Source organism: Lactuca virosa, chromosome 4, assembly GCF_052849685.1.
Source record: "Lactuca virosa cultivar CGN04683 chromosome 4, Lactuca_virosa_CGN04683_v6, whole genome shotgun sequence".
Lineage (NCBI taxonomy): Eukaryota > Viridiplantae > Streptophyta > Magnoliopsida > Asterales > Asteraceae > Lactuca > Lactuca virosa.
The window spans coordinates 173,792,269-173,801,274 of record NC_136429.1 but is presented as its reverse complement, the minus strand read 5'-3'; the positions used below and the strand labels follow the sequence as shown (position 1 = coordinate 173,801,274).

General features: G+C 34.6%; 1 pseudogene; it reads left to right on the top strand.

Moving 5' to 3' along the window:
* Positions 1-3,500: 3,500 nt before the first annotated feature.
* Positions 3,501-3,918, top strand: LOC145105366 (11-beta-hydroxysteroid dehydrogenase 1A pseudogene; annotated as a pseudogene).
* The last annotated feature ends 5,088 nt before the right edge of the window (positions 3,919-9,006 follow it).

Genomic DNA, 9,006 nt, shown 5'->3' with positions numbered 1-9,006 from the left:
CATTGTACTTCATTTTTTACCAACAATAGCATCGTACTTTCATTTTTTTTACCATCAATAGCATCGTACTTTCAGTTTTTACACATAGTACCCCTATACTTTCATTTTTTACACATAAAAGCATCATGCTATCATTTTTAACACATAATAGCATCGTACTATGATTTTTAACATATATTAGCATCATACTTTCATTTTTACATATAATACCCCCGTACTTTCATCTTTTGCACATAAAAGCATCGTACTTTGATTTTAACATATAATATCATCGTATATTTATTTTTTTACCAACAATAGCATTGGACTTTCATTTTTTGACACATAAAAGCATTCTACTTTGATTTTTAACATATAAGAGCATCGTACATTCATTTTTACCCAAAATAGTATCGTACTTTCATTTTTTACACATAATACCCCCATGCGTTCATTTTTTACACTTAAAGTCATCGTGCTTTGATTTTTTACACATAACAACATCGTACTATGATTTTAACATATAATTACATCATACTTTCATTTTTTTACACATAATACCCCCGTACTTTCATTCTTTACACATAATAGAAATAATCATTCAAAATTTCATTCCAAAACAGCAACATACACGGCTTTTGTCCAAAACTGGAAAAAAGAAGAGAATTAACCAAAAGAAAATGTCACGAACTATCTTGATTTTTAATTTCTCATAGGGACTACATATATCATCATTGTTTCTCTTGCAACGATTCATCTACCTAATAGATGAAAATATAAATAGATTATTATATAAATATAAGAACTGTAAAATCATGACAAAGTAAGTTAATACTATACGTACCTTTCTTTTAGAACAACTAGTATTATACATAATTCCAATTATGTTAGAATAGAAGGTATTAATGTGTAACTGTTAATACTATACATAGCTTTATTTTAGAACAGCTAGTATTATACCTGTCTTTTAGAACAACTAGTATTGCAAACTATTATGCATCTTTCAATTTTCATAAATTTCATTCCTTGAGCGACTTATAGACATTTATCCCCTTGTTCTCACAAATTCCAATCAACCGTTCATGAAGAAGCCTTAAATCGATTTTTAAAGGAGGAAAGTATCAACTAATGACATGTCACTAATTATTATGTCATGTCACTAATAATTAGCCTAAGTCTTCCTTTAACCTACAAGAGCTAGTTACCGGTGGGTAACCTTTAAAAAAAAATATTTTGTTAGTGTTTTTTGTACAAAGACTTTATTTGAATGTTGTTTTTTGAACATACCAAACTTCAATAATGTTTTTTAAACGATTTTAAAACATAGTTACCATCCTAAGTCATTTTCTCTTGTTTTTTGTTCTTTTAATTATTTTTTACTGGTAACTGACGTTAACATAAGATGAAATTTGAACAGTATATGTAGTTCGTTGGTGTTTTTTGTACAAAAACTTTATTTTCAAATTATGATTTTTTTAATATTGTTTTTTGAACCATAGTTACCTTTATGATTCATTTTCCTTAAATACATATACATTAATTAATCGATACCTTCGAGTTTGGACCACTTTATTTTGTTTGGCTAATGCTATAAGTACCCCTCTTCTTTTCCAATTCCATCCCCCTGATGCAACTTTTTTTTTGTTGTTGTTTTTTTTCCCTATTTTGTTTTTTTGTTGTTTTTAATTCTTTTTTATTTTTTATTTTAATCTTATTATTATTATTATTATTATTATTATTATTATTATAAAGTTCGATAACCGTATAAAATTCGGATGAAGTTTTAAAATTCTGACGACATTATAAATTTAGACGACATAATAAAATTCGAACGATTATATAAAACAGAATAAAAGCAAAGTTTGTCTTTTTTTATCATAGATATATTAATTGGTTTGGTATTATATTTGCGTGATGCGTTATGCAGATTGAAAAAAAACTTTACTTTTGTTCAATTTTATATAGTCGTTCGAATTTTATAATGTCGTCCGGATTTATAATGATGTCCGAATTTTAAAAAGTTGTCCTAATTTTATATGGTTATCGGAATTTATAATAATAATAATAATAATAATAATAATATATAAAATAAAAGAAAAAAAAACAAAAAAAACAAAAAGGGAAAAAAACAAAAAAAAAAGAAAAAGAAAAAGAAAGAAAATAATGTCAAATCAAAAATAAAAAGTAAAAGATTGATAAGATTGATGTTAAGGGGTTAAATTGATTAAGGTGTACTTATAGCATGACCTTTTGTTTTTTTGGGAAAATACCGGGTATAGACATTTTTTGGGGTTGAATTCCAAAATATAGACACAAAAAATTGGATTTTCGGGTATAGACATGGATTTCGCGGAATCAACTGTAGCTCCGCGGAATGACAAAATCGTAAATAAATCAGGGTATTAAAAAAAACTCAAGATCCATTCCGCGGAGCAACCTCCGAGGAATGAACTCATTCCGCGGAGGTAGCTCCGATAAATTAGTTGGGGAATGAATATAAACCCCGAAGAATTGATGTGAATTTTTTTTTTCTAAAGATCCATTCATCGAAGCTACCTTCGCGGAATGAGTTCATTCCTCGGAGGTAGCTCCGCGGAATGAATCTTGGGTTTTTTTAATACTTTGATTTATTTACGATTTTACCATTCCGCGGAGCTACAGTGGATTCCTCGGAGCTACCTCCGCGGAATCCATGTCTATACCCGAAAATCCAATTTTTTGTATATTTTGGAATTGAATCTAAAAAAAATGTCTATAGCCGATATTTTCCTTTTTTTTTATTTTGGATCTCGAATTTGGATTTGGACTGTTATGCATCCGATGTGTTCTTGTTGACTTTTAGACGCCACGTGTACAGTGCGAAGAATGACCACTTGCGCATTTCGCCACCTCCTCTTTTCTTCTTGGCTTCTACTGTTCTACATGACTATAAGACTATTCCCTGCTATTTTTGATACCAATAGTCATGGATTTTCTTCACAGACTCCTCAATTTGATTGCTCCTATAGTAACCCTCCATGCAATCTTCTTCCTCACTCCGCTTTATTGCGTTTTCAAAGTTTTATGCTATATCAATCGTTTCATTTTTAAGGAAGATGTCACCGGAAAAGTTGTATTGATCGTCGGAGCATCTTCAGGAATCGGTGAGGTTCGTAAATCGTAAATAATCCGGTTTACTTCGAATTTAACATTAAGTTCTTCAAATTTCTGAGTTCCTCTTTCGGCGATAATTAGGGTTTATAAATTGTTAAATTAAGTTCTTCTATGTTCATCAAAATGAAGCATATCGCGTATGAGTACGCCAGAAGAGGATCATATCTGGTCCTGGCTGCTAGAAGAGAGCAGAGCCTCCGTGATGTTGCGGAAACCGCCAAGTTACTCGGTGCACCGGAAGCCATCGCGATTCCGACTGATGTTTCCCAGATTGATGATTGCAAGCGACTAATCGACGAAACTATCAAGCGTTTTGGACGATGATTGCAAGCGACTAATCGCGTACTCCGGGGTTGACGGAATCGGAAATGAGTCAAGGCAAAATCATGAATAAAGACGGGGAGATGGTAGTTGATCAGGACATGAGAGATGTAAGTGATCGATGTATATATATAATTTTTATTTAGAGATGAATTAATTTCTATTTTTTGATAGGCGGAGATGAGTATTGTGCCGATTGAGTTGGCCACGGCGTCTGCCATGGCTGTTGTTGATGGTGGTTGTCGGGGAGATGTGTACATGTCGGAGCCGAAGTGGATCCAAACGACGGTGTATTGGGTGGCGTTTTTCCCGGAGATGGTGGAGTGGGTGAATCGGTGGTTTTTATCGGTGAAGGTAGGGGCGTCGCCGTTGGATGCACCTAGCAAGAAGCTGTTGGATGTGCCGGGACCGAGGCATGCGGCGCAGCCGGATTCTATCAGATCGATGGAGGTAAAGAAAGGATAATTGGTAAAATCTAAAATGCTGTACAGTAGTAAGAAGAAAAAAAATAAAAGCCCTAAAATATGTATTTTTGTAGTAGTTAATAGACGTGACATCGTTGTATAATTATAGAAGAGAAAATGATAGAATCAAGAGTAAGTTATAGGGTAAATTATAATTTTGGTCTTTTCAAAACTAACTTGGAACGATCCTTGTATCGTTAAAATGTGCACGTTAAGAAAACAAATTTGGATTTGTGAACAATGATACCAACTTGTAACGCCAGAAAGTGTGCCCGAATCTCTCAAACCAAGGCTTAGATACCAACTTGTAACGCCGAAAAAATACCAAGTAAAAATTTCATTTTAAATAAGTTAAAGTTATTCATTATTGTTCCAAAAGACAATCAGAGTCAAAGCATTCTCAAAACATTAGAGTAATTTGTGAACATTTAGTGTGGAATAAAACTACGAGCGATACAGTGTGATCAAGTCGGGTTCTTCCTTTTGAAAACGGAAGTACCTGAAACCATAAAAATAAACTGTAAGCACAAAGCTTACTGAGTTTTTCAAAATACCATATATCATACATACATAACACTCAAAAAATATTCGGTCTCTTTCAACATGGGTCTATTTCACCCCTTCAGTCTTTTTCAACCGATACCGAGTCTATTTCACCACATTCATTCTCTTTCAACCGGTACTGGGTCTATTTCACCCCCTGTAGGTCAATTTTAATCGGTATCGAGACTATTTCACCCCTACAGCTAAGCATATAATCATATCAGCAAAAGTCACATAGACAACAAGCACATACAGACATAACAGTAAGTGTCACAAGGACAACTATCACCCTACACACATAATCTGGTGGGCAGACATTGGTGCCTTCGACCTACGAGTACAGTGAAGGAAACTTACCTTGATCCGAAGACAACCAATTTCTCTCTCGAACTCCTGAAATGGGAAATCCCCACACTAATCACAAATAAATAAATCTCAATCACTAAATAGATCATAATCCATAATTAGGGCCCTTTCCGTAATTACAACTTGTCACACCCCCAAACCAGACGGCGGAAACGTCCGGAGGTGGAGGACTTCATTTGTAGTATCACAACACATGCATTATAGTAATCAGAGTACAAACAACCATTGTATTTAAAAAAAAAATATAAATATTTACATGTGTTTCAACATTGTATACTGAAACTAAATAGTTGTACAAAAGAAGAAGACAAGACATAATAGCTCCATCTTCTCAAAAGCTCGGGGTGTACCTGTCTACTGGTTCCCTGAGAATACAAGTAATTTGAAAAGAGAGTATCAACATAAAGTTGAGTGCATAAGTATTTATGTTTTTGAAGGAATGTCTTCTGTTTTCTTGAATATTAAATTGTTTCAAGAAAATCCTATATTTTCTGCTGTATATGAAAAGTAGTTTTAGTTACATAAAAGTGTTCTGTTTGTAAACCAATATTCTGTATTTGTAATCCTTTTGTAAACTTATATCTGATAGTATGTCTGAATTCATCAACTGTTATTGTAAACTGTAATGTAATACTGTAAGTTGTATCTTGTAAACTTGGTACTTGAAAGTGTACATAAGTTTAGTTAATTATACACTAACATATTGTTAATATCTTTTATGAGTTATTATAACCATACTGACTAGATGGCCTGACCCAACACTATGAATGCGCTGAAAACTGTTGATAACAATTTGTCACTCACAGACGTGTATGTCTGACTGTATCTAGCAGTCCGAGTGCGGGGTTGTCAATCCCAATATAGATCTATACATACATTGTTTCGATCCCCCGCTGGATATTCTGGTTATAATGTCAGGACTTTAACTATGTTGTTTAAAATGAATTAAACAACCTGAACTACTTGTCTCATAAAAGCATATAAACGTTACATGTATAATAGTTATGAAAACCCAATCATCCTGAAATAAATAATTGATAGTATGTTATTGAATTAGTATTCTTAACATGTATTTGAAAGAATGTATACCCTTGAATAGTTTTGAATCAAACCTTCGTTCTTGTAAAACATTGTACTTTAGTATTCTTGAATTGTGAATTAATGTTCTTTGAAACATAAATTATACCTATTATAATTTATATGTACCATCTGAATTGATACCGTGTTTTCATAAATGTAACCCTTTGCTCAACATGTTACAAAGGGTAATTGAACTTAACGAACTAACTTATATACTTTTATACATATACAAATATATATAAGTAAAATTTAAATGACACTCGGATAAATAACTGATACTTGTAATCCCACATCCAAACAAGGAAAAGGAACCAAAGTGGGTTATCAGTCCTAAGCCTTTTAAATCTTATTTATATAAATATATGTATACTAGTATGATTTTTGGGAGAAATATAAGTTTATAAAAACATTTAAAAGAAGTTTGATATTTTGAAATTCATTTTGTTGACTTGATGTCATTTTGAAACAAACATTGAAAACAATTTGATTTGATGATAACTGAAATCCATTTTGATAAGATATTTGAAATCACTTGTTTATAACACAAAAACTTTGTGTTAGACTTGTATTCCCCCCTTAAAATAGTAAAAATTATGAAAATACGGGGGTATGAACTCACCTGTTGTAAGTTATTAAAATGTAAGATCAGTGTAGGATGCTAAGTGTCAAGTGAAGTCTTGAACACAACGGATCCTATTAAGCATATTATCACATACATGGATATAATTAGTGTATATAACAACTAATTATGATAGGAAACCACTTTAGGGACTAGGAAACACTTGAATTTAAGTGTTACAATCACATGTGATTGTTCTAAAGGGGTTTATAGCCACGCAAGGTGTTCACGGCCATGGAGTTTACAGCCAATGATGTTCACGGCCTAAGAAGATCTTGAGTTTACGGCCAAGGGAGATGCTCATGGCCGTAAACTCTTATGTTCTTGGAAAATGGTTGTTTTCAAGGGTGTATGTTATGAGTTTCTATAGAATAACTAGTATTCAGATGGATACTTATGTTTTGAAGCTTGAATGAGGTGTTCACGGTCTACAGAACTAGTATGTGTTCTTGGTGTTCTTGAAGATCTTGTCAAAACAGATGATTTCCTGGATGAAATCATAGGATTTCACTAGAATAAGCAAGGTATCAACTAATGAATGGTAGAAACACTTACTTATTTGAAGATCAAGGTGTAAATCTTGATGATAGTTGAGAGAGAATTGGGTTTCTTGAGGTAAAAGTGTGAGAAATGGTGAAAAATGAAGGAATTCTATATATATGTGCGAGGGTTTACGACCGAGGAGTTTACGGTCCGAAGTCGGCAAGACGTTTACGGTCGAAGCCTCGTTTATGATTGCGAGAAGTTTACGGTCCGAGGAGTGTACGACCGTAAACTTTTTGCGGCCCGAAGTGTTTGCGGTCCGAAGCAAAGAAAAGGATGCGAAGTTTCTCGGTTTTTAAGCCCTTTCCTTCTAAATTCAACTATAGATGTTTTAAGGACTTTAGCATATAAAGGTTATTATCATAACCTAAATTAAAAACCCAAACAATAAAAAGGTCTTTATTTGACCTTTGTTTGACTTTGGTTGACTAAAATTGACTTTACAAAGAGAAAATAACGGGATGTTACATTATCCCCCCGTTAGAGAGAATTTCGTCCCGAAATTAAAGTTTTAAGCAATTAAGCAATTACAAACCACTAAGCGAAAAGATGAGGATATTTCAGTTTCATTTGATCCTCGCGTTTCCAAGTGAATTCAGGTCCCCGCTTGGCATTCCAACGAACCTTAACTATAGGAATACGGCTTTGCTTTGTTTGCTTGACCTCTCGGTCCATGATTTCTACCGGTTCTTCCACGAAGTTGAGGCTCTCGTCGATATCGATTTCGTCGAGTGGGATAACAAGAGTCTCGTCGGACAAACACTTTTTCAAGTTTGAGACGTGGAAAACAGGATATATGTTACTTAGTTCTTGAGGTAGCCGGAGTTTGTAAGCTACTGGACCGATTCTAGCGAGAATCTCGAATGGTCCTATGTACCTTGGATTCAACTTGTCACGCTTTCCAAAGCGTATCATGCCCTTCCAGGGTGAGACCTTTAACATGACGCGGTCACCAACCTGGAACTCCAAAGGTTTTCTTCTTTTGTCAGCATAACTTTTCTGTCTATCTCTGGAAGCTTTAAGTCGCTCCCGGATTTGTACGATTTTCTCTGTGGTTTCGCGAATGATTTCCGGACCAGTGAGAGTACTGTCGGGAACTTGACTTCTAGCTAGCTGCGTGTCACCCACTTCAGCCCAACACAGAGGTGATCTGCACTTGCGGCCATAGAGAGATTCGAAAGGAGCAGCCTTTATGCTAGTGTGATAACTATTGTTGCAAGAGAATTCGACAAGGGGTAAATGAGTATCCCATGCTTTACCAAAGTCTATCATGTAAGCTCGCAACATATCTTCTAAAGTTTGAATTGTTCTCTCACTTTGTCCGTCTGTTTGTAGATGGTAGGCTGTACTCATGTCCCGCCTAGTTCCCAAAGACTTTTGTAAAGACTGCCAGAAACGAGAAGTGAATCTACTATCTCAGTCAGAAATAATAGATATTGGAACACCATGCAGTCTAACGATTTCTTTGAGGTAAGTTCTTGTTAGCTTCTCCATCTTGTCTGTCTCTTTGATTGGTAAGAAGTGTGCGGATTTGGTTAATCTATCGACGATTACCCAAATAGTATCATAACCACCCGATGTCTTGGGTAACTTGGTTATGAAATCCATTGTAATCCGCTCCCACTTCCATTCAGATATTTCAGGTTGTTGCAATAAACCTGAAGGTTTCTGGTATTCTACCTTGACCTTGGCACAAGTAAGGCACTTTCCCACAAAGGTAGCAATTTCGGTCTTCATGCTTGGCCACCAGTATAGTTTCTTGAGGTCCAGGTTCATCTTGTCTGAACCTGGATGAATGGAGTATCGGGTTTTGTGTGATTCATTCATGACTAAGTCTCTGTAACCACCTAACTTTGGTGTCCAGATCCGGTTCATGAAACAATAGACTCCATCACCCCTGACTTTGAGGTTTTTATCCATTCCTCTCAAGGCTTCACC